This window comes from Anopheles merus, chromosome 2L, assembly GCF_017562075.2.
Source record: "Anopheles merus strain MAF chromosome 2L, AmerM5.1, whole genome shotgun sequence".
Lineage (NCBI taxonomy): Eukaryota > Metazoa > Arthropoda > Insecta > Diptera > Culicidae > Anopheles > Anopheles merus.
This window is the reverse complement of record NC_054083.1, coordinates 44,805,211-44,826,456: the sequence shown is the minus strand read 5'-3', so window position 1 is coordinate 44,826,456 and position 21,246 is coordinate 44,805,211. Positions and strand designations below refer to the sequence as shown.

At 46.3% G+C, this 21,246-nt stretch overlaps 1 long non-coding RNA gene across 1 annotated transcript in view; it reads right to left on the bottom strand.

Annotated features, from left to right (window-relative positions):
* LOC121594397 overlaps nt 1-17,192 on the bottom strand; it is a 39,712-nt gene extending 22,520 nt beyond the window's left edge. Inside the window, exons 1-2 of the long non-coding RNA XR_006004965.1 lie at nt 17,076-17,192; nt 16,086-16,228 (exon numbers count right to left, since the gene is read on the bottom strand). This is a non-coding gene — a long non-coding RNA (uncharacterized LOC121594397). The remainder of the gene's footprint in view (nt 1-16,085; nt 16,229-17,075) is intronic.
* Between the last annotated feature and the right edge of the window lie 4,054 nt (nt 17,193-21,246).

The following is a 21,246-nucleotide window of genomic DNA, read 5'->3' as shown; positions in this document are numbered from 1 at the left end:
GCCGTAGCACTGGGAAACGCAATGATAAAAAAGGGGTAAGAACCCCTTTTGCGTGTGTACGTGGGTACGATTTGCAACGCCTCGGTTAAGAGCGCACGGGATTTAACAGGCTAACCGTGCGGAGGAGTAAATTGTCTTTGTTTGATATGGTACAACAGCAACCAAAAAAAAGATCCTGGTTGGTATATTCCCTTAACCAGTTACTGTACATCTTGAGGTTCCGGTAGTGATAGTGATAAGCAAAAGTGTAAACAAAATTTGCTCAATGTTTAGGGATATTCTGGACATGGGAAGACTTTGGAAAAGGAAGTAAACAGTCAAGTAAAAATATAATACCAGCAAGCAGTCAGCATTTTGCGTATCCAAAACACCATCATCTTCGTGATGATCATCATCATCCAAGGTTGGTTTATAATGCACGAGAGCTAAACGTTAAAATCTGTACCGCTTCGGGACATGCGGCGTAAGAATGAGCCGCAAAGTAATGACGTTGATGAAGTACACGTCGATATCCACACCCGAAACGGGCAGCACAAAACTTTGCCATATCCCTTTTGCACCGACGCCTCAAGACAGACCTTTGCTGAAGACACGTTGAAACGACGAACAACGGCCCGATCCTTCTCCAAGAGCCATCTTCTTCCGATTGGATTAATTCGCGCTGCGCGCGAGTACGAGCTTCACGCGACGCATGAAGAACGTGTTTTATGTTGCGAACCAGTAAGCAGCAAAACCATCAACAGATTGTTCCGAGCGACGCTTTACGATGTGGCCGTCCGTCTTGCGTCGTCGGGGCCAGCAGGGTCATCTGCACGCCCGGCCTGTGTCCGTCCGTCCGTCCGTTTATTATCGCCACCGTGGGGCAACACCGTTTCGTTGGTAAGTGATCGCTTCAATCGCTTCCGCGTTATCAGCAGTCTCGGATCTCGGGTACGGCTCGGGTACAAGGAAGAGCAGACTAAAAGGTGTGTGCTACCAGAATTACATGTTTTGTGGGGCCCCGGTGGTGTCTGGTACAGATGTCTGGGACAGACTCTGGAGCAGACGCTCGACGATCGAAACTTTGTCAAATGAGTTGAGGTTGAGCGAAAGGGTTTATTTCTTTTGAGTTTTGCGAGTCCTATCAAACGGGAATCGGACACAGAGACAGTTCACTCCTTCATTCCAATGCCTTGCCAATAAATTAATAGCCATCTTCTGACATGTGATGTACAAACACCTAGAAGGGTTGCTTCTAAATTAAAAGCAAATATCCCAAAAACTCATAATCGATTGGCCGATCTTCTTCGCCAAAACTCCGATTTTCGATTATCGTCCCAAACACCGCGCAGCCTATGCGAAAGGGTTGGCATCTACCTTTTGCCCCTCAACTTCACAGCCTTGTACGCGATGGTACTTGATTCATTTATCAAAATAATCATACAGTGCCGGCCGGCGGCAGCAGCCCTTGCCGGTGGGTGCTCGATTCTAATCAAACAATGACAGCACAAAAGGATTATCGTTAACATTTCGCCTGTAAGGCTGGAAGCAAACCACCGGTAGGGACTAGACTTCATTCCATTCCCTCATCCGTTTCAAGGTAGTTGATTTAGCTCAGTTTGGTGTACCGCACCGTACCATTGTCATCATCGTGGACTTTCCACGTTGGGTTTAGTAACCCCCTTTTATCTCGGCCCGAAACTCCGATTGGACGAGGGTGAAGAATCGCTGCCCCGGCGCTTTTGGTCACGTCACATCAGCAGCACCAGGGGTGTTGATTTTAATGCCCGGCTCGGGAAAACTTTTAATATTAGATGAATTATTAAAAGGGTTGCTGTTGGGAAGAGCTCCGAGCGGTCTGTCGCGCGTGATACGCGTGTTCTACGTTTCCGTCTGCTCGTTAGCAGCTTCCTTGAGCGTTCGGTTGTGGCGCTCATTTGAAGGGTGAATTTGGTGAATTCCTATCTCCCTTCTGGTTGGTCTCCCACGCTGGCTGCCGGGCAGGAAGTGGTGTGTTGGTTTGTTTTGCTGTGTGCAGTTCTGTGTCTACAGTGCGTACAGAGAGAGAGAGAGAGAGAGTGATACAATTGTGACAAGTGTTTATCGAAGGTGATCTGATCCCGTGGAAGTGTAAATAGAAACAACGCCAAAACACAACCGCCGTACGGGAACAGTGTCACGTTGAAAAAACAACAGCGCACGATACGTGGTTTAAACAGGCGCAATCGGATGTTTGTTTTTGGAAGACTCTTTCTAACAATTTGCCGATCAAAGACATGTGGAAACGACCTCAAAACAGTTACCCTAGACTCCAGATGGTTTGGATGTCGGAGTTTGAAATACGGAAAACGCATTGCAAGCTAATCCACCCAATCCCCCGACCAGCACGGCGGCAAACCGAGCCTTGCCTCCGGAGGACATTAAGGAATTACGTTTTGATTGAACGCGCCAACAAAGCAACTGTCGCCCAAGTCCCGTGTCTCTGTGCGTGTTTAATGGGCACACAATGGCAGAATTCGCATTCAATCAGAAGATTTGATCGGAGGTTTTCAGTGAAAGCAGAGAAGCAATCCTCCTTCCCATGGTAGCGCCCTGAGGCGGGCATCCGCTAATCTCCCCAGCATCATTCAGGCGTTGTCACGCGGTGCTGTCGTTTCCTGCGCACCAGCCAGCCTTTCAGTCTGTATGCCCCGGGGCGCCACCGCATTTGTCCGTACAATTGTCCATCTGGCCCATGGGCCCGGGCGCAGAGGTGTAATTGAAATATTTCAACATACCCCATAATCATCGGGCAAAAGCATGGTAGCAAAAACAGGGGAACTAAATTTTTGGAAGGATTCCGTTTCTTAGTGTTGGCCCCTACTTTGATCACTCCGGTGACACACACACACACACTGCTGAAAGGTTTCGGCTGCCAAGTCGTTTACGGTCAATCGGGCTTAAGCAACGCTGGCGGGCATTTGCGAGGTCCACAAGAGAGAGACAGAGAGAGTGAAAAAAAGCGGGATAATTGTACGAGCACCGGGCAATTTACGGTGTGCGCGGTTTCGGTTCCAATCCCGTCCGGTGGATCTGGCGCAAGTGTCCGTGCAGGCTCCCAAAAACCCCGAAATCGAGACCCATTTTGTCCGTGTTTGTTTTGGCGTATGCTGCTGCAATTATCGTGTCTTATTAGAGCTGCAAGAACGAGTGATGCTGCAGGCACTGCACATTATCCTTGGGAGCGTTGGGTTTATGGGTAAGCTTCGTGGTTTTAATTTGTTCCCCGCGCTAAAAGCCCACAAGCAAGCGGGCGGATAGCTGGCAAGGACTGAAATACTCATGCTTTTCTGCACACAAACAGCAGAGTGTTGGGAAGCAAAAAAAAACAAACAAGCAAGTTGAGATGAGTTTGGCCGTCTGTTGTTTTGCAGGCCCCAGAAAACGCCTCTTTTGGGCTTCGGCTTCGGGATCACTGTTCCGTCTTTCCGGCACTGTGCCCTTCTCGTGCAAAACAAATGACATTATTAATCATCTCATTTGATCTTCTGCCAGGATGGATGGATGGATGGTAGGTCGTCTTTCCCCTCACCGAAATGGCGTGTATTTATTGAGATAAATTGACAGCACGAAAGCATGGTTGACAGTGGCCTGGTGTGAGCCAGTGCTTGGCCGTGGCTGGGCTGTCAGCAATCGCTTATTTTTCTCTCGCGCTCGTTCCACGCTCGAGCCCCATGTGGCAATGGATGGGTACGTGTGAGCCCGCTCGAAAGACAGGAGGGTAAATTATTAGAAATTATGCTGAAACAGTGAAACACGGTGGTGGGTAATTTGTTTTAAAGACTGAGCAGTTCCTAGAAATGCGGCACGCTGCTAGCCCTTTTTCATTATTTTAAAGAAAGCATGCAATAAGGTTTGGAACATGCAATCAACCGGGAACTTTTCAAACCTTCTATTCTCTTCTATTTTCACTCACTAAATGGTTGGAGTTTATTTCATTGTAATTTATGAATGATTACTCGCAGCAGTACTTTTTGTAGTCTCTTGAATACTCAGAAATATAATTTACTTTAAATACAACATCAATTATGGTGACCTCCTATTACAGTAGTTGCCTATTAGTCATTAATTTAATTATTTAAAGCATCACTTCTTCCTCAATCACTATATTAAGTATGCTCTACTTAGTCTCTGCGATCGTGTGGTCCAAGAATTCCTGAACTTAAGCCGTCAAAATTATAAGCTGTGATAAAAATAATGAATGCTTCTAGATTTGACTGAGAATTAAATAAAGGTTCTTCGGAGTTTAATTTTGATGTGGCTTGTCAAGATTTTGAGGGTTTTTAGGATCATAAATGATCCTTCTCTTTAAAATGACTCTTGTGAATATGTTTACATTAGATCCTTTCCGATCCTACATTCAATGTATTCATTTGCCACAAAACACCAGCAATGCCATCATTCCGCTCTATTCTAGCAATCCTTTTTAACATCCAAAGGATGCTAGTAATAATTTAATTATCTTTAAACCGTGCCATAATTACTCGTACTCATAGGTCCTGATTGAAATTCCAGTAACAAATCATTCGCTTACGGGCGAAACCTCCCATCCATCGAACCAATCCCGACGAGAGCGGCTCTTTCAGCAAACAGCACACTTTGTTGGATCAATTTATTATTAACCATCTGTGGGAGGTTCGTTCGATTTTTTTGCTCAGCTTCACCTCGTTATTATTACCCGCCACGCGGTAGTTGCCGGAGCCTTCCAAACGCGCGAGCGCGCACTCCCGCGACTGAAGTGGTGAGCTTGAAAAGTGCTTGAATAATAGAAAAACACACAGATAAGCTGTAGGCCAGCCCAACCACCCACCCACCCGAGCGACAGTGCAGTGGCAGGCAGCACTCGCGGCAGCGACCGGAATCAGCTGAAATAATGGAGCAATTTTTCCACGAGGATTTTCCACCGGGCACGTCCCGTGTAAGTACGCGTACGAGCGCGCACCACCGGTGGTCCGCCGGTGGAAGGCGATGGAAGGTGGAAGGTGAAAGTGCCCCGGGAAAATCTGGTTAATCGAAAAGCGTACCGAGAAAACCCCGTGCGTGCATCATCACCGCGCACCGTCTCATCTGCGAAGGAGGCTAGAAGGCTGTCTTTCTTGTTGTTTTGCACTGTCCTTTCGATCGGCTCTCACAGACACACAACAAAACAAAAAACAAAATCACAATCCCTCACCAATAGCGAGTCATCCGGCTTCCTTGTTCCGGCTCTGGTGTGTTTTGCTTAGCTCTGTGCCCTCGGATTGAAATGTTATTTTTCACGGCTTTTTGAACCTGTCCAACAACAAAACATGCCGCTCGCTCGGCACCGACCCCTGCACGAGAAATATTACCCGACTGGGACGGGAAGCGCAAAAGGGAAGCAAAATGCACACGGTGGCGCGCGCGCGGGTGCTGAGAAAGATAAACATAATTGCACACCCGGGGTACTGATGCGTCGCCCCTGTTTTGCGTACCAACCAACAAAAAAAGAAAAAAGGGGAAAATAAAAGAATGCGTCACGCAGGACGCAGGGCGGGCGCGTAACGCAAACGCATTCAGCGCCGCCGTCAAGCGCCTTCAATTGTGGTGGAAAATTAGGGTCGATTCTTCACCACCGTCGAGTAGGCAAACGAACCGAAACCGAACTGGCGGGGAAGGGTATTAGTTTTTCTCAACCGGGGAAAATGCAACGCCAGCCTCCGCCTCCCTCTCTTCCTAGGTTTGGCGTATTCAAATTCGCCGCCGGTCCCTTCCCGTTCGTTCGCGAAGAGTCAATGAAGATGACGATTAAATTAAACGGCACACAGGAGAGTACATCGCTCGGAGGCGATTGCGTTGCGGTGCTTCGCGCTGGCGTCTCGCTTTAGGGTGATATTGTAAAGTAAATAAAGTAACAGAAAGAATAGAAGAGCAGAGATAGTGCGTACAGCACAGCAGAAAAAAAACGAAGGAAAAATACCTCCCAAGCAACTGTTCGATGTTCAATGTGATTACGAAAGATGTCTTTTGTCATTTTGGCAAATTCTTTGGAAGGTTCTGTTTCCCCGGGAGCAACTGGGAACGGTGCCGAAAACGATGAATGGGTTTATTGACATGGAGGGTTCGACCGGGGCCTTTGCTGCAACAACACCACTTCCTTCGGGGCATTATTGATCGGGGGGCAGTGCTGGTGCGCATTTTGCTGCAAAGAGACAGACTGTTGTTTCCTTTACTTTTCGCACCAAAAAAAAAAAAAAAACGGCTTGCAAATTGTAGAAACAAAGTGGGAAAAAAGCGAAACTACGATGTGATTTTATAGGAAAAAAGACACCTTTAAAAGGGTATTTTGTCTGTAGCTACGGATGGTGCATGAGCACAAACACACACAGAGAGAGAATTGAATGCGAAATTGAAACGTCATCGAATCACGCAACGCTGAGCCATGGCTGCTCGTAAAGCTACCGGGAACGTGTGCGTGTAAACGCGGGGTGTCGCATAAAACGGAACTTTTCTCGCGCCCCGTCATCATCATCACCACCACCACCGCCGTGGCACACCATGGGCACAATTAAACGTTTTCGAACGGCCGAAAGGACCAGCGCCGGCCGAAGGCGTTTCAATGCGTACGATCACGAAGGGTCATTTCCGAATCTCGCGCTCGCAGTCCGGGGGGCAGTCAAATATGATAAATGACACTTTCGGCATGGCAGCCGGGGCAGCACGCACCAGCCCAATAAAAAAAAAAAAAACAAAACGAAAACGAACTGATCCTTCCGATTACTGGCCGCTGGGTCCCATTTAAATGAATGGTGCTGCAGAGCCTGCGCCGGTCTCCATGGGTATCTTGCAGCGCCTTCGCTGGGAGGGTGAATTTTCCCTTCTTCGCTCGAATGGCCATCATGCGCCGTGTCTACGCGGATGTGTCGACACTTCCTTTTGCGCAATATTATTTATGGCGCACCGTGCCTTCCCCTTCCCAGTTGCCAGTGGACAGCAAAACGAAAGAAAAAGAGCAGCAAAACATAGGAAACGATATGAGTGACATAATTACGTACGAGTGTGCATTGTGTGGCCTGGTGTTTTGTGAAAGCGGAAAGAAAGCGCAGCGGCCAGTGTGACCCGCGACCGAACCTTTAACAAAATTGCATTCGAATGGTGGTAATGCCTGTAATGCAACACCCTGAAATGGTTTTGTTCCTTTTTATCAAATGCGTCGGACGGTTCGTTGCTTGCTCCCTAATTCAACTCCTCCGGCAGCAGCCGGCAAGGAAGCAAACACAGAGCAGGGAAGGCACGAAAAGAATGGGCATGATTTGAGTAGGCGTTGACATTTAATTTGCTATATCATTATCATTATTTATCGGACATTTGTTAGAGCGACGCGCGGTTGCGGGTGTACGGTGCAGAACGGTCCCGGTGCGAGCTGGGTATGCGCATACGCTGCATCCGGTCGCCATGCGATGGTTTGCCATTACAAAATGTCCCCCGAGAATCGGACCCGATCCCGAAAAAAGTTCTATCAATCTACTTGTATCCCTCTGAAAGGAACGAGAGAAAGACAAAAAAGATGCTTCGTTCGCCCCTCAACCGGTGGGTGCAAAAATGGGAAGCACCACAAGCGCACGCGACCGATTTGACGAATGGGTCGATGCGTTCGATGCGTGTGCATTAATTGTGAGGTAATGGACAGAAATTTATCGCTTTTTATTCCGGTTTATTGCCACCGGGCGGGATGGTACAGAAATAATAAGCTATTAGGGCTAATATTTTTGAAGCAAACGTCACAAAACTTCCAAAATTAACCTTTGTTTGGGAGATGTACGGCGCGTCGGTTTCTCCCCAATTAGCAGGTACAATCACGTAAGCGTATTCCCGATCACAATTTAGCCACTCTTAGGCACCCGTCGCCGTATGGCGGACCCGATCCGCAACGAAGATGCGCATATTAGCCACACTTTTGCAATATATTGCGTGACATAATAACGGCTACGTTGGCGTACGACGGTTCCTTTCCGCTTTGCGATGAAAGTGAAACCGACAGCAAAAAGTGGGAGTGCAGAAGATTGCGAAGGGACGCCGGCATGATGGTGTACGTTAAGATGATTGTTATTGAACGGCAGGGGAAAGGAAGTGAATGTGTGCAGAGAAGGAAGTCGCGTGGCCGATACATGGGACGTATATTGCAGCACGTAGGACAATTTCGGGGAAAATTCGTTTTCTTATAGCTGTGGGTGACTTAAAGGGGAGTTAATATTTGCAAAACATGGCTTGTTTAAGTATTATTCACATGAAATTCTGAAACAATTTTTGCGAAGATATATTGCCAACACTTCCGCAAAACCAGGGCTGCGTCTTCCCAAGAAGACGCACCCAACAGCACAACGACCTCGATCGTTTTCTTTCAGGGGAAAGCGCAAACACCTCTCCGATTGATTCGTTTTGGGAGAAAATCCCCTTTTCAAGGAATCGACACCAAAACAAGCATTGACTTTTTGCGAGCTTGTTCCGAGAAGGGTGAGCCTGTAAATACACACAGGATACATAGCCGGGACGATAATTAGACCATCCACCAGCACTCGGCGTAACAAGGTGTACCCCCAAACCCAACAATTGGCTAATTTATGTCAATTCTTTTCCGCATCCCGGAGGGAGCTCCTCCTCACTCAGTTTACAGACGATACAGGGCTTCAATCCCCTGTTGCCATATGGGTATGACCATGAGAGCCTAGAAGATGGTTTGTTTGGTTGATTTATGTCAGGGACCTGCGTCTCCGTGCGCAGACAGTATCGCAACAAGAAAATCATCTGTGGCGTCTCTCCGGATCCGTTCCAGAGGATGCCACAAAAGGCACGGGGGAACGTAAAGAGAGACAGTCTAATTGATACAAGACAAATTCCGGCATCGCAATAAATCACAACGCCACCGTTTTGCGCGCTGGTGCAATTATGAGTGGTCCACACTGGAAAGAATCAGATGAGAAAGGTCTCGTTGCGATGTATTGCCGATGCTGCTGCTGCTGTTGCTGCTGCTGCTACCGGTGCATCGGTTTCGGGAGGCGTCTCGGCTGGAGAGTGGATCGGAACCCAACGGCAGCAAAGCAAGGAAGGAATGCACGGGTACACGTTCATTCACGTTTCGCCCGGTGCATCGACGGCGAGCCATTCCCCAAGGAGTTGGAATGCCCTACCGGATTGAGATGATGGTACAGTAGGGGGAATGGTGTACAGTTCCCGATCAATACCGACCGAGAAAGGTTTTGGAGCACCTCCGGTGGTGAAGGTAGAATCTCTCACGTACGGCAGCAGGAATGGCAGCAGTGTGTGATGTACGGATGGTTGCTGTTTGGCGAAATCTCTTCATTGCAATGGCGAGGAGAAGGCGATCGTCGTTTTTATTGCTTTCGAATGATGTGACAATGTACTAGTCATTCAATTGAGGTTAAATGACAAGTTTTGGTACAACATTTCACTCCAAATTTTAAGATATAGTACTAGGAATCGTCCAGTAACATCCATCTTCAATGTCCCAATGATGCACACAAAAAGCAAACTCCAATTAAAACACACACACACACACAAAACAACCGTTTGCATTTGACATCTCCTAGGTGGATAGGCAATCGAGATATCGCTTCCGTTAGGCTGTCACTTGTCACGGGCGACAGCGAACGACGAGAACGAGACCGAGTCGTCACTCATCGAACGCCACCATTCCCCCCGGCCCCTCCCTTTACAATCTGTCTCGCAGGGCAAACATGAGAACCTGTGGCTGCTGGGTGGACGCAGCAGACCTCTGCCGAAGAATGAAAATCAACTCAACGGCCAAACGGCATTTTTCCCAACCAAGCGAACGTTGGGAAGCAAGCGAAAGCCTTCCTTCGCGTGGACATTCCGGGGGTTCCGTTCGCCGGACGGATGGAATCGGAATGGAAAAACACGTTTTGCTTGCGCGTTTTCGTGGGAAGAGAGAGAGAGAGAGAGAGAGAGAGAGAGAGAGAGAGAGAGAGAGAGACATGCATACGCACACCGGGGCTGAGATTCTAACGTTTGGAAGTCATCGGTTTCGGGAATTGATGTAGCTGTAGGACTGGCTGGTTGGTGCGACTCTTTTTTTATTGCTGTTGTTCCCGGGTTGCTTCCACTTTCCATCTGGCGCTTGGGCGATTTGGCGACAAGCGGGTAAAATCTCGACCCATTGATAGGGACAGGATGGCAGGAGGAAACGTCAGACGACGGACGGCCGTTGTCTGTGCGATGGTCATTTAAGGAAATCTGGCCGCCATTCGCGAGTGCGTCTTATCGCGTCTTCCTGTCGGGACACGGAGCCGCCCCGGCAAGCGATAGTTTGTTGTGGAAGGGCTTTTTTGTTGTTGCGTTTCGTGTATCTCGATGGGAAGATGCTTCCCAATGGAAGAGAAAGGCTAGGAAATGAGTAAATTTCTTTCCAGAATATACTTTACTTCATTTGTACACATGTAGTCAATAATTGTACGGAAAGTAACGCCCTTATATCTATCATCGTGAACGTTACAGTAAAACTCCTCCCAAACGCTACATCTGTCCCGAAAACGTTCAATCGAGTGGCTTTTGATCTTGAAATTGCCTTCCAAATTGCCCGAGGCGTATCAATGTTCTGAACAGCGTTTAAAGGACATCACCTCTGACACTTACTTTACACGCACATCGTTGGCAAGCGCTTACCAAACTCTTCCAAATGTCCGAATTACCCCCTCTGCTGTCTGAGTGAGCTAAGCGAGCGTCCTTATCGTCAGTTTTGCATCAAACTCGTAGGAATACGCAACCCCTCACTGTGCGCTGTAAAGGCTTGGTGTGAAAACATGTTTGCCCTCGGGGAGAAATTCCACAAAACGACACTTTCAGTGTGAAGCCCTCGAACACCAGCGTGCCAGTGGTAGTGGGACCCACAGTCTTGAATTGAAAGCATTTTTAAATCGTTCAAACTCGTACGCAACCCTGATTTTTCCTTTGCAATTCGGTACCGTATTTGCCTCGGAGGTGTAATTTACGGTAAAACACTCCAAAATAATACTCTTTCCTCTTTCGCTCGCTGACAATTGGGCATTTTTCGGTACACTCTATGGAAGTGGCGTTCAAGTGGCTGCCCCACGCGGTGCAAGTGGACTGTTTGGTGAGTGGAAAAACAAAACTATCCAATCGAGCTGCCATACACAAATGGTTGATAGGTTTGTTTCGCCTTTCCATCCGGCTGGCATTGTGGGTTTCCATTTCCCCGAAACCCTGAGCCACCGGAAATAAACTCTGCGCGCGTGTGTGTGTGTGTGTGTGTGGATGCTGCTGTGGGGCAGTTATTTTAACCGGTTTTGGTTGATTTTTTATTCATCTCGATCTGCCCCACACGATCGGCTAGGGATGGGGTGGAAGTTTCACCTGTGCATTTTCTGTTTTTTTTTAGTTTCGTCCTTTTTTTACCTCCACAGAAGTGGGTTGCACCGGATGATGAGTCCCACGCAAATGGAGCAAAATGGGTGGAATGGCACTGTTTTTTTTTTTGCTTTCTTGCTTTATTTTTGCAAGATAAAAGGAATCTACTATTCGTAAAGCAAATATAGACACGTATTAACTCAATGGCCGGCAAATGGGGTTTTGAGCGCTGGGTGGAAATTGGAGCCCGCTGAAGGCTGTGGCGGGGGTCCCTTTTTATCATTTATATTAAATTTTAATTGGAAAAATAATTAATTTCCCTTTTCTGCGCTCACCGGTGGTGTTTCTGGGTCTGAGTAAAAGTGTGAGTGTGTGTGTGTGTGTGTGCACGCTGATGTTGAATGATTATTTTTGTTTGGTTTTGCATGATGTATTTTTTATCTTCGCTTCGCTCAATTTTGTTTGCTTTGCATTTCATGGCATGCGTTTGTGTTTGTGTGTTTTTTTCCGTGTTGCTTTCTTTTTTTTCGAATTTGGCTGTTGCTCTGAAGCACTTTATTTTGTCAGTGTTTTTTTTTCGCTGCCTTTTTGCAACCCTTTCCACGCTCTCCACCAGCTCTCTGCTCAATTTCTGCTTTCTGTTTGCATTTGTAAAATTAATAAATTTCCATGATAATAAATATATTGAGCAGCAGCAGCAGCAGCAGGAGTGGCACAGGAAAGGAGGAGAATTGCTTTGAAGAAACTGCAACGATGGTGAATGCACACCGCCAATGGGATGCACAATCTGTTTGTGGACAAAAAATAGATGCAATTGCACACAGACACACACACACCAACACACGCACATACACACGCTTATAGAATCGACAATAATAAAAAAGGAGTATGCAAAGAAAAACACGAGCAACAGCACAGAAGAGAGGAAAAAAAATGTTTGTGAAATTAATTTCAATTTCCGAGTGGCATTTTTTGTTTGCCTTCGCTTTTCATCCCGAACTGTCGCTGCAGTTGCATTTTCCTCCGTCCATTCGCACTGGGATGGGATGGGAATGAATGCTTTGCGAATGAATGGATGTATCCAGCAGCAGGATCATGTGTCTCTTTTTATCGCTTTTTGTTGTTGCTGTTGTTGTTGCTCCTTCTCAACTCCCACTAACGACCATGGAAAAGCACTCCCCCGCACGGATAATGGAGTGTTATTGGAATGTGGATGAGTTTTTCCAGCAGGTGATTGTTTTATTTCCATTTTTTTGTTTTGCTTTTACTATTATCGAATGTTTTCCCTTTTTTTTGGACTGTGCATGGGACAAGCCGGAAGCATCACCGTGTCCTGTTTGTCCTTTGTTTGTTTGTGATCATTTGTTCCTTTGAGCGTGTTTGTTTGTTTGGCGATGCAAAATTATGTTTACAAAATGCAAATAATTTTCTTTTACTTGGGTTTCTTTGAGTTTGCCACTTTTTGAACTAAATTATTTTAAATGATTTCCTTGAATGTTTCGTTATTATTTGCTAAACATTCGTACCATAATACAAATTATTGGTAATATTATCTGTTCATTTACACCACAATAACAAAAATTCTAACGCAATTCTATAGCCAAACCTTGCCCTTGCACACATCTTTTTTTTTAAAGCAAAATCCCCTATAGTCATCATCATAACTCACCAAACAAAACATTTCCACCGATTCCGCCACTCAACATCCTTCCGACATCCGAGCGACGTTTCACTTTCACTAGGTCAACGACACCAATGCCCTGTCTGCAGCCGGAAAAGTCTTGCTTTCCCTCAAGCCACCCAAAAAAGCTGCAATTCTCTATCCTCCTCCTCCACCACTCTCTCTCTCTCTCTCTCTCTCTCTCTCTCTCTCTCTCTCTCTTTCTCTCTCGCTCACTTTTCGTTCTTCACACGCGATCGTAAAACCCGTCACTAACCGTGCCGCGTGTACAGGACCGAAACTTGCTCCGATGCATACCGATGATTGCACACTCCTTTTTATAGTGAATACACAACGTACTTAGTATGAGCGTTGCGTCCTTGTACACACACACACACGTCTACAGCTCGCACAGTATGTCAAACAGTATGTGTGTGTGTGTGTGTGGGTTGGTTTTTTATTGTACTACTGCTCACTGACAGAGATCCTTTGCCACTGTTGGATGCAGGCCCGTGCAGTGTCAGTCAGCGGCGCCTGCACTGCCTCTTTGTGTCTGTCTCCTTGCGAAGGGCCTTTTTGCACCCCCAAAAACACACTTACTCTCACTGAAAGCGAAAGAAAGAGAGCGATAGATGTACGTGTATGCGTGTGTATGTATGTGTGTGTGTGTGTGTGTGAAGTACACGTGAGCCGGAAAAGTAGGAGCCAAGTAAAACTCAAATCGCATTCAAATGACGCATATTTCAATTTCACTAAGCCAGGAGGTCAAGTTCACCGACGCGCACCGACCTAACGACGATAAAAGGCAATGACGACGGCGGCGCTGGCAACGGCGACGGGAACGGATTCTCCGTGACGAATAAATTTGAATTCTAAATCGGCTTCTGCCGGTCGCCGGCTAGCACTAGGGAGCAGAGCACCGGCATCCCTTTCCGCAACCAGTTGTTGCTTCACCAATGAGAGGGGCCATTAAGTGAGGTGGCTCTCCAAGGAGGAAGCTTTGCGAAAGAACCGTCCGTTCGATTGATTAGTGGCCTTTTTTCGGAGGGTGTGCCTCCGAGTGTGTGTGCTTCCGTTGTTGTTGTTAGATGTGAGATTTGTGCACGATAAGACACGAACTTTACGCCCGATGCTGCTGCACGCTGGTTCGAGAAAGGTGCAAAGGTACAAAGAAGGAATAAACATCTCCCAAAGATCAATGCAGATACGCATTCCGGGACTCGCATCAACTCGGGTTCATTCATACTTGTGAAGGTCTCAAGTAGGTTTGAATTTAAGGACAAAGATAAAAAAGGGATGATTGCAGGCATGTCTCTCTTTTGCTTCCTTGCCATCAAACAAAGGACATTCAACGCTCTGGTTTTCTTATTCGACTTTCTAATGGCGTTTTGACCGGCCAAGCAACCGGTGGAACAACCAAAGCACTTTATGGTCTTCTTTCCTTCCACATTGTTAAGTGGAGTGTGTGGCTTATTTTGTACGAGTTTTTTTGCTATTGTTTTGGAATTCCAAGAGGGAATTTGATGCGATAAAATGGTGTAAGGTGTGCAGGAAGTACAAGAAACGATGCAGGCAATATTAAGGAGGTGTTGGAGATCCGTTTGACTTCATAAGCTAAATAATTGGTGATAGTATTGGAAACGAGATGGGTCTTGCAATGCTTATGTTTAGATCCATTCAGCTGAATGCTCCAAATAAACTTGTCATGCGAGGTACTTCTCCTTATCAGGACTTTATTAATACCTTACACTTCTCCTATTGGGGATTCCATGAAGTATGAGTAGTAAGACAGCCACTAGTTTACTAAAATATTCATTCTGCCACTAAATGTTTAAGGAACTAGCCTATGTAGTGTATTGCTATTGACTGAAACTCCTTGGAGTTGAACTTTTGAGGACTTGAACTTGCAATTTGAATACAAAACCAGCATGTTGTAGTCTAATGCATGAGAAAACAATAAGAAAGCAAGCAAAAAAGCTTGCCCACGATTGCCGAAATGTCACAATAGACTTACTCAACCAGATTGTGATCGTTTTTAATCAGCTTGTCTTGTTAGATACATATCTGGATTTGATTCTCAATCTCATTGTGCCAACACCAATGTGTGCCCTTTACTTTCTTATAGGGAACGACATTTGCCTTGTAATTTAAAATAAAATTCCCTTTCCAGTAACTGTCTCTCTCTTCTTTCTCTTCATTTCAACCGAAGGCTCGTCAGCTTGGTAATGGATGCGACCACGCAGCACGGAAAAGTGTCAGGCAGCTTTTGCCTTCGTCAACAGATTTTTTTCCCCAGCTCCCTTGCACAAACCAATCACATGTACGCGTCATAAAACCAAAACAAGATTTTTCTTCACTCACTCCCAACAGCCCTCGCCCCCCCCCCTTCCCCCAACCACCTAACTCAACACCAACGTATCGAATATGTTTCCTGCTGAAACATTTCCCTTTCGATACCCGGCACCACTGTTTGCGCCGAAGTGATAGGCCGAACCGTATCACGGCATAATGTCAAAAGTGATGAGTCAAGCAGAAGTTACCCACTCAACCCTTTTTTCCCTCCCTTCTCACCCACAACACCCTTTCTTTGCTTCTCTTCCTCACAACACGCCACACATACACAAACTCTCTCTCTCTCTACATTATTGCGCAACGTTAGGCGTCGATTTGGAATCGTCGTTTTTTGTGGTGCCTTTTTTCAAAACGAAACAACCACTACCAACGGTGGCATCATTGCGGTTATACAGTGGCTACCCCTTGGGAGAGCAAAGGGAAAAAGGATGCTGCCAGGCTACAAACACACACGGGCGCACACACTTCAGCAGGCTCTATATATTTACTTTGCAACGGCGTTTAGAGAGCGTGCAGCACAGCGACAACTCTTCACCGCCACCGCATGGAGCGCATTTGTGCGTTCCGTTCTTATTTCTTCGAGAGCCTTCACAGCCACGTCAGAGTCGCTTTACCTCGCTGCCCGGTTCTGATGGGTTGTCTTATTTAAATAATAATGACTTTTTTTTTTTGGTTTCCACCTTCAAAAACTTACCCTTTGGCGTGCCCGTGTCTTCCGTTGTCTTCGGGCCCGCGCGCACACTGCACAAATCGCATTCTTCAACGCACTCTTTGATTTGTGCGGGTGAAGTGATGTTCAAATCCAACTCGAAGAACGCGTGCCCGAGTCGAGGAGATCTAAGGTTAAAACAAAAGGAAAAAGAAAGCAAAAATGCTGATCAAGGATAATGCAGAGAGATAGAGTGGGTAAAATAAACCCCTCAGAAGCCCATGAACGTCACTCCCAGAACAGTTCTGTATGCGTGAAAACCTGTCACCGTGACATAAGGCACCTCGCAAGGTGGCGCAAAGCGTGAAGGCCTCTCGCCTCATAGGCCCCGTGGTGTGCGCACGAAGAAGCGAAAACGCAGAATATCCAAGCAACCCCGAAACAAAAAAAAACGCCACAACCCACAAGCTGACGTGTTGGTAAATATTGACATTCCATCAAAATTTGTGACAGATTTCTCATTATGGTTTTTTTCGTTGTTGTTGTCCGACTTTTTTTACATGCTGGTACGGTGCGTGAACGTGTGCGCTCGTCGTGGTTTGTTTACACAAGTTTGATCAACCGGTCAAAAATAATAAAATTTACGAAAAGGGGGAAAAAGCAGTGTAAACGGGAGGAAAAATGGACGTTTCGTAACGTTTCTTCCCGGTGCGTCGCCATCGTCGTGCCTGTGTGATTTACATGGCGTTCTTCACGAGAGAAAGGAATTTGATGGGATTGAAAGGAACGAAGTGACACAAAGAAAGGATGGTTTGTGTGTTTGTATTTTTCCCTTGCTTATTTCACTGTAATTTTGTTATAATTCTACCACAACCGCAACCCACAAACTGGTGCTCCCAAAGCACCCACATCAGGAACACACATGCTAACGACTAACTTCCTTCTGCCGCGCGCGCACCAATCCACCGCGTGTATGAAGATATAACCCCAGAACACACAACCCAGCACCAGGGCCGGGCAGGACATAAAACTCACCGTGTACCGCAAGTGTTTTTAATTAGCTCGTTCCGGTGCGCTGTAAAGTGGCGATTCGTTCTGGAGTCTCACACACACCAACCCCTCGCGTAGTAGTAACGTTGCTTCACCAAGAAATCCTTGAATGGACGCCGCAGTGGTGTACTTGGATGTTTGGAGCAAAGGAAGTTGCTCGTTCGTTCGCACAAAACAGCGAAGAGTAAGCCGTAAGCGGAGGCGGTGGAAAGGTATAAATGAGTAAAAGTATTTCTAGTTACTCTCAAGCAGGGGCAGCACCGCGGGTGAAAATTGTGTGCTGTTTGTAGGAACAAGTTTCCCTTTTTCCTTGTGGACGGACGGACGGGTGGCGCTCGTGCGCGTTCCAAGGATAAGTGGAACATAATTTAGTTGCGGCGTAAAACTTCCACCACACGGCGGTTCCGCCACGGTGGTGTGAGTTATTGTTACTTCGTTAGCGCAAATCCTGGGTCCTGTGCGTGTTACACCCTCTACCCCGTTTTTAGCAGGAATGCAGATGTAACAAGTCAAGATGGTTGTGGAATTTGGTCCGTATGAAGTGTTGGCCCATTTCCTAACCACTCTATTTGCGGTGCTGCAGTGTTGCGGTTTAACACTTCAACTTTAATGCACTCTCAAACTCATCCAAAGGACACATTTGCAGTCGGTAAAAGTAGTGGTGTTAAACCTACCAAAGCGTTTCTTATCACTAATCGTAAGCAGAAGGACACACGGCCTAAGCACCAGTTTACAGTCTCACTCGATTAGTGATGCCCTCCCCCGTTAAAACCGCTTGGATCGGTGACTGACCCTTGCGCTTGGTTCTAATTCCAGATAAACACAAGCACAGTGGTAACCTTCGACACGGATCTTGTGGCCTTTCTCCGGCAGAGAGACTCATCAAGATAAACACTCGGAACCTCGGTCTCGTCGTGATGAGCCCGTACCTTCATCAAAACGTCATACAGGATGTATCAAAATCGCATTATCATCACCGGAAGACACAACCGGGGCACACATTCCACGGGCAGTGTGTGTGTGAAAGGGGTTTTTTGCGATTCACCGATCCAGATCCTGGGCCCGAGTAAGCCTTGTGCAGTCCTTCCAGAAGGAGCAGTCCTGCAGGAGGGTTCATTATCATCATCGCCACTGTTGGCAGGAAAGAGGACGATGTCCCGAATGCCTCAAAGCCGGACATTTTGGGCCTGCCAATCGTGGCATATGTCACGTTTCGGTTAGATCTTCTACGGAGCTGGGAGATTGTGAGGGAATTGTGGGGAGGTTTTTTTCTCTCCTGTTTTTCCTCTCAGCTCCGATCTCCCTACGGGGGTTGATGATGGTTCATCATCGACACCCTTCTTCTGCTACCGAAGCCGAAGCGAAGGAAGTTCAAAGTTGACAGTGCACCAGAGACACAAAAAAACCCAACATTTCTCTTGCGAATGGGGGAATCACACAACCCAGTTGGAAGCCTCGGGGACAGTCAGCCGCGGCGCTTCGGGCCGATTAAAGCCGATTTTCTGTTTTGTCATTTCAATCTCATTTTCTGCACTGTCGCCCTTTCGGGCACGCTGATGCTACGGTTTCGCCGCTGCCAGCTTACGCCGCGCTAAGCCCCGGCAAAGACAATCAACGATTGATCGATTCGGTCCGATGCGGGAGCGCGCGCGCGTGTGTCCTTTTGTCCATTTTTTGAGGGAGCGTGTGTGTGTGTGTGTGTGTAGGAGACACATTTAAAAGTGAAGAAATGAATGAAGCCCCGACTGCACAGTTGGAAACGTTTGGAGGAGAAATTTTAAACATCCATCAATCAATTATTAATAACAAGTTAAATCCTTCCTGCTGCAGCCGGGATTGTGCTTTCCCGTACAAACCTTTTGCGTGTCCGTACCAGGGAACTGTACATTCGGCTGTGAACGAGTGTTGAGGTTTCCGCTTCACACTTTCAGCAAGAATTCTTTTGAGCCAAAAATTTCATCAACCTCAGCTTCCTTTCAGAGCGCAACACGCACACACAATAGGAGTGACAACTTGACTGCATTGTTCTTCTCAAACTCGTCTCAATAGCACTTGGCGTATGCGTCCCCGTTGTTGCCTACCGAGCAACACCCTTTTGGTAAACGCAACACCACCACCGTCACCATCCACTTGACGAGTCCCCGCGCGTCAACGGATTCCAATCAACGTACGGTGTGCCCCGCAGCGGTACGGAACACCCGCAGTGCCGGCCGCCAGGGACCAATATAACGCTTCCCTCATTTTTGCACCACCGCGGCGCACCAAGGGGAACGCGCAAACGCGCCGAAGGGATATCGGGCGTTCACAACACGAGTGTGTGCATGTACCGATGTGCGCGATGCTGTAAAGCTAATCCCGCGTACCAGGGATTCACTTGCGCCTTAATTCTTTCCAATTACAATTACACCATAATGCTGTAAACTGAGAAGCAGCGGCGGTGTCGGAGGTTTCATGCGGCAAGGCGGCGGCGGTGCCGAGAGTGGTGAAAGTTGTGCGGAAAAAAAAGAAGGGAGAGCTAAACTGTTGCCCAGCCTAATTAGACAATTTAGTGCAACCGGAGGGCAGTTGGCGGTGGCTAATGAGATGGTTCGAGGCCGCGCGAGACTGCACGCACCGGATCGGAGGACAAATGGCTCCATTAGGTGTGAGCATTTGGGGTGTTCGGAAGGGAGATCGGATGTTGTTGCAAATTGGACCGTGCGTGTGTATGTGTGTTACGTGTGTGCAAAAATGATGTATTGACGGCAACGGGGGAATTGGAGGAGGCCGTTCGTTGCCGGTGAGGTTAGGGTTGATTAGACGAACTATGAAGGTGAAGAGAAGAAAATTGAACAACACTATTGAGTATCGTTATGATTTAGTGTTGAACAGTATGGGTGGGTAGGATTCTATGGAATTGAAGTTCTAGAGAAAGAGAGGGAGAAGAATCAGCAAGAACAAAAAGCTATTTTGTGTACGTATGAGTAATGATTAAATGATATTACAGATATCGCTAAAGGACGAAATTCAACTAAAGCTATTGGACTAAGGAAAAGTTTTGATCATAGAATCATAGAATCCCTGCGGCTAAGATACCTCAACGTAAAATAAAATTTACACTGTGAAATTACTGGTACATCTCATCGGTCATCCAACTAACCAACCATGCACCGTATTGCTTCGAATTACGGACACTTACGACATTTTTGCAATATAATATTTTCTTATTAATTCAATTATTATCGGGCAAACATCTGTGTAACTCTACTTACTAATATAAACCTTTTACGTTTGAGAAAAATATTAAAATTTCCAATAATTTTACTCGAAACATTGCAAAAAATCATGAAATTACAACAATATTTTGATTCATACCCCGGACAGTTCCGAGCTAAGGTTTCAAATTACAGACGTTTTGATTAGAATTCCGGACAGCCTTAAAATTTCGTCTATTCTCTTCAAATTCACACTCATGCTACACTTTTTTTTAGTCTTAAACTTATTTTATGTTCGAAACATTCAATTCAGATTGTAAGAGTCCCCTAGACCGACAAAAAGACGGTCTTAAAACAACTGTTTAAACACATATTTTTAATGAAATTTATCACAATTTACTTCAGCTGTCCGGAATTTAAAACATCATGTAGTATCATACAAAATTTTGCTTCGAATTCTGGACAGAATTAAATATGCACAATTTGATAAAACACTGTCATTTTAACTTTCACTTCCGCAATATCCCGATGTATTCTATGCACTTGGACATTATTAATAGGAAATATCGAAGAAATAACACTGGCATCGGTTTGATGCAAGTCTGCTAAGAATGCCTGTGGTGATGAACTGACCGACAAAAACTATTTTTTTACTGTGTCATCAGCGTCTACTAGGGGTCAGATACATTTTTCATCATCTAAAAATTTGAAAGTGACTATAAAAGTGAATTTAATTAAACACATCATAAATATCCAGAATTTGAAGCATAAAGGTACAAAGAAGTCAACTTTGAAATTTCCAACATTTTCGTCATGTCCAACTGCTCAAAGGCGGATGGGATCTAATGTTGTTGCAGATAACATTGTCTTAAGCTGTCTGTATGGATTTGATTGATATTGGAACTCTGTTTCGTTGCCAGCTAAACTGCTTTAGATCAGTGACACAGATTCTTCTATAAGAA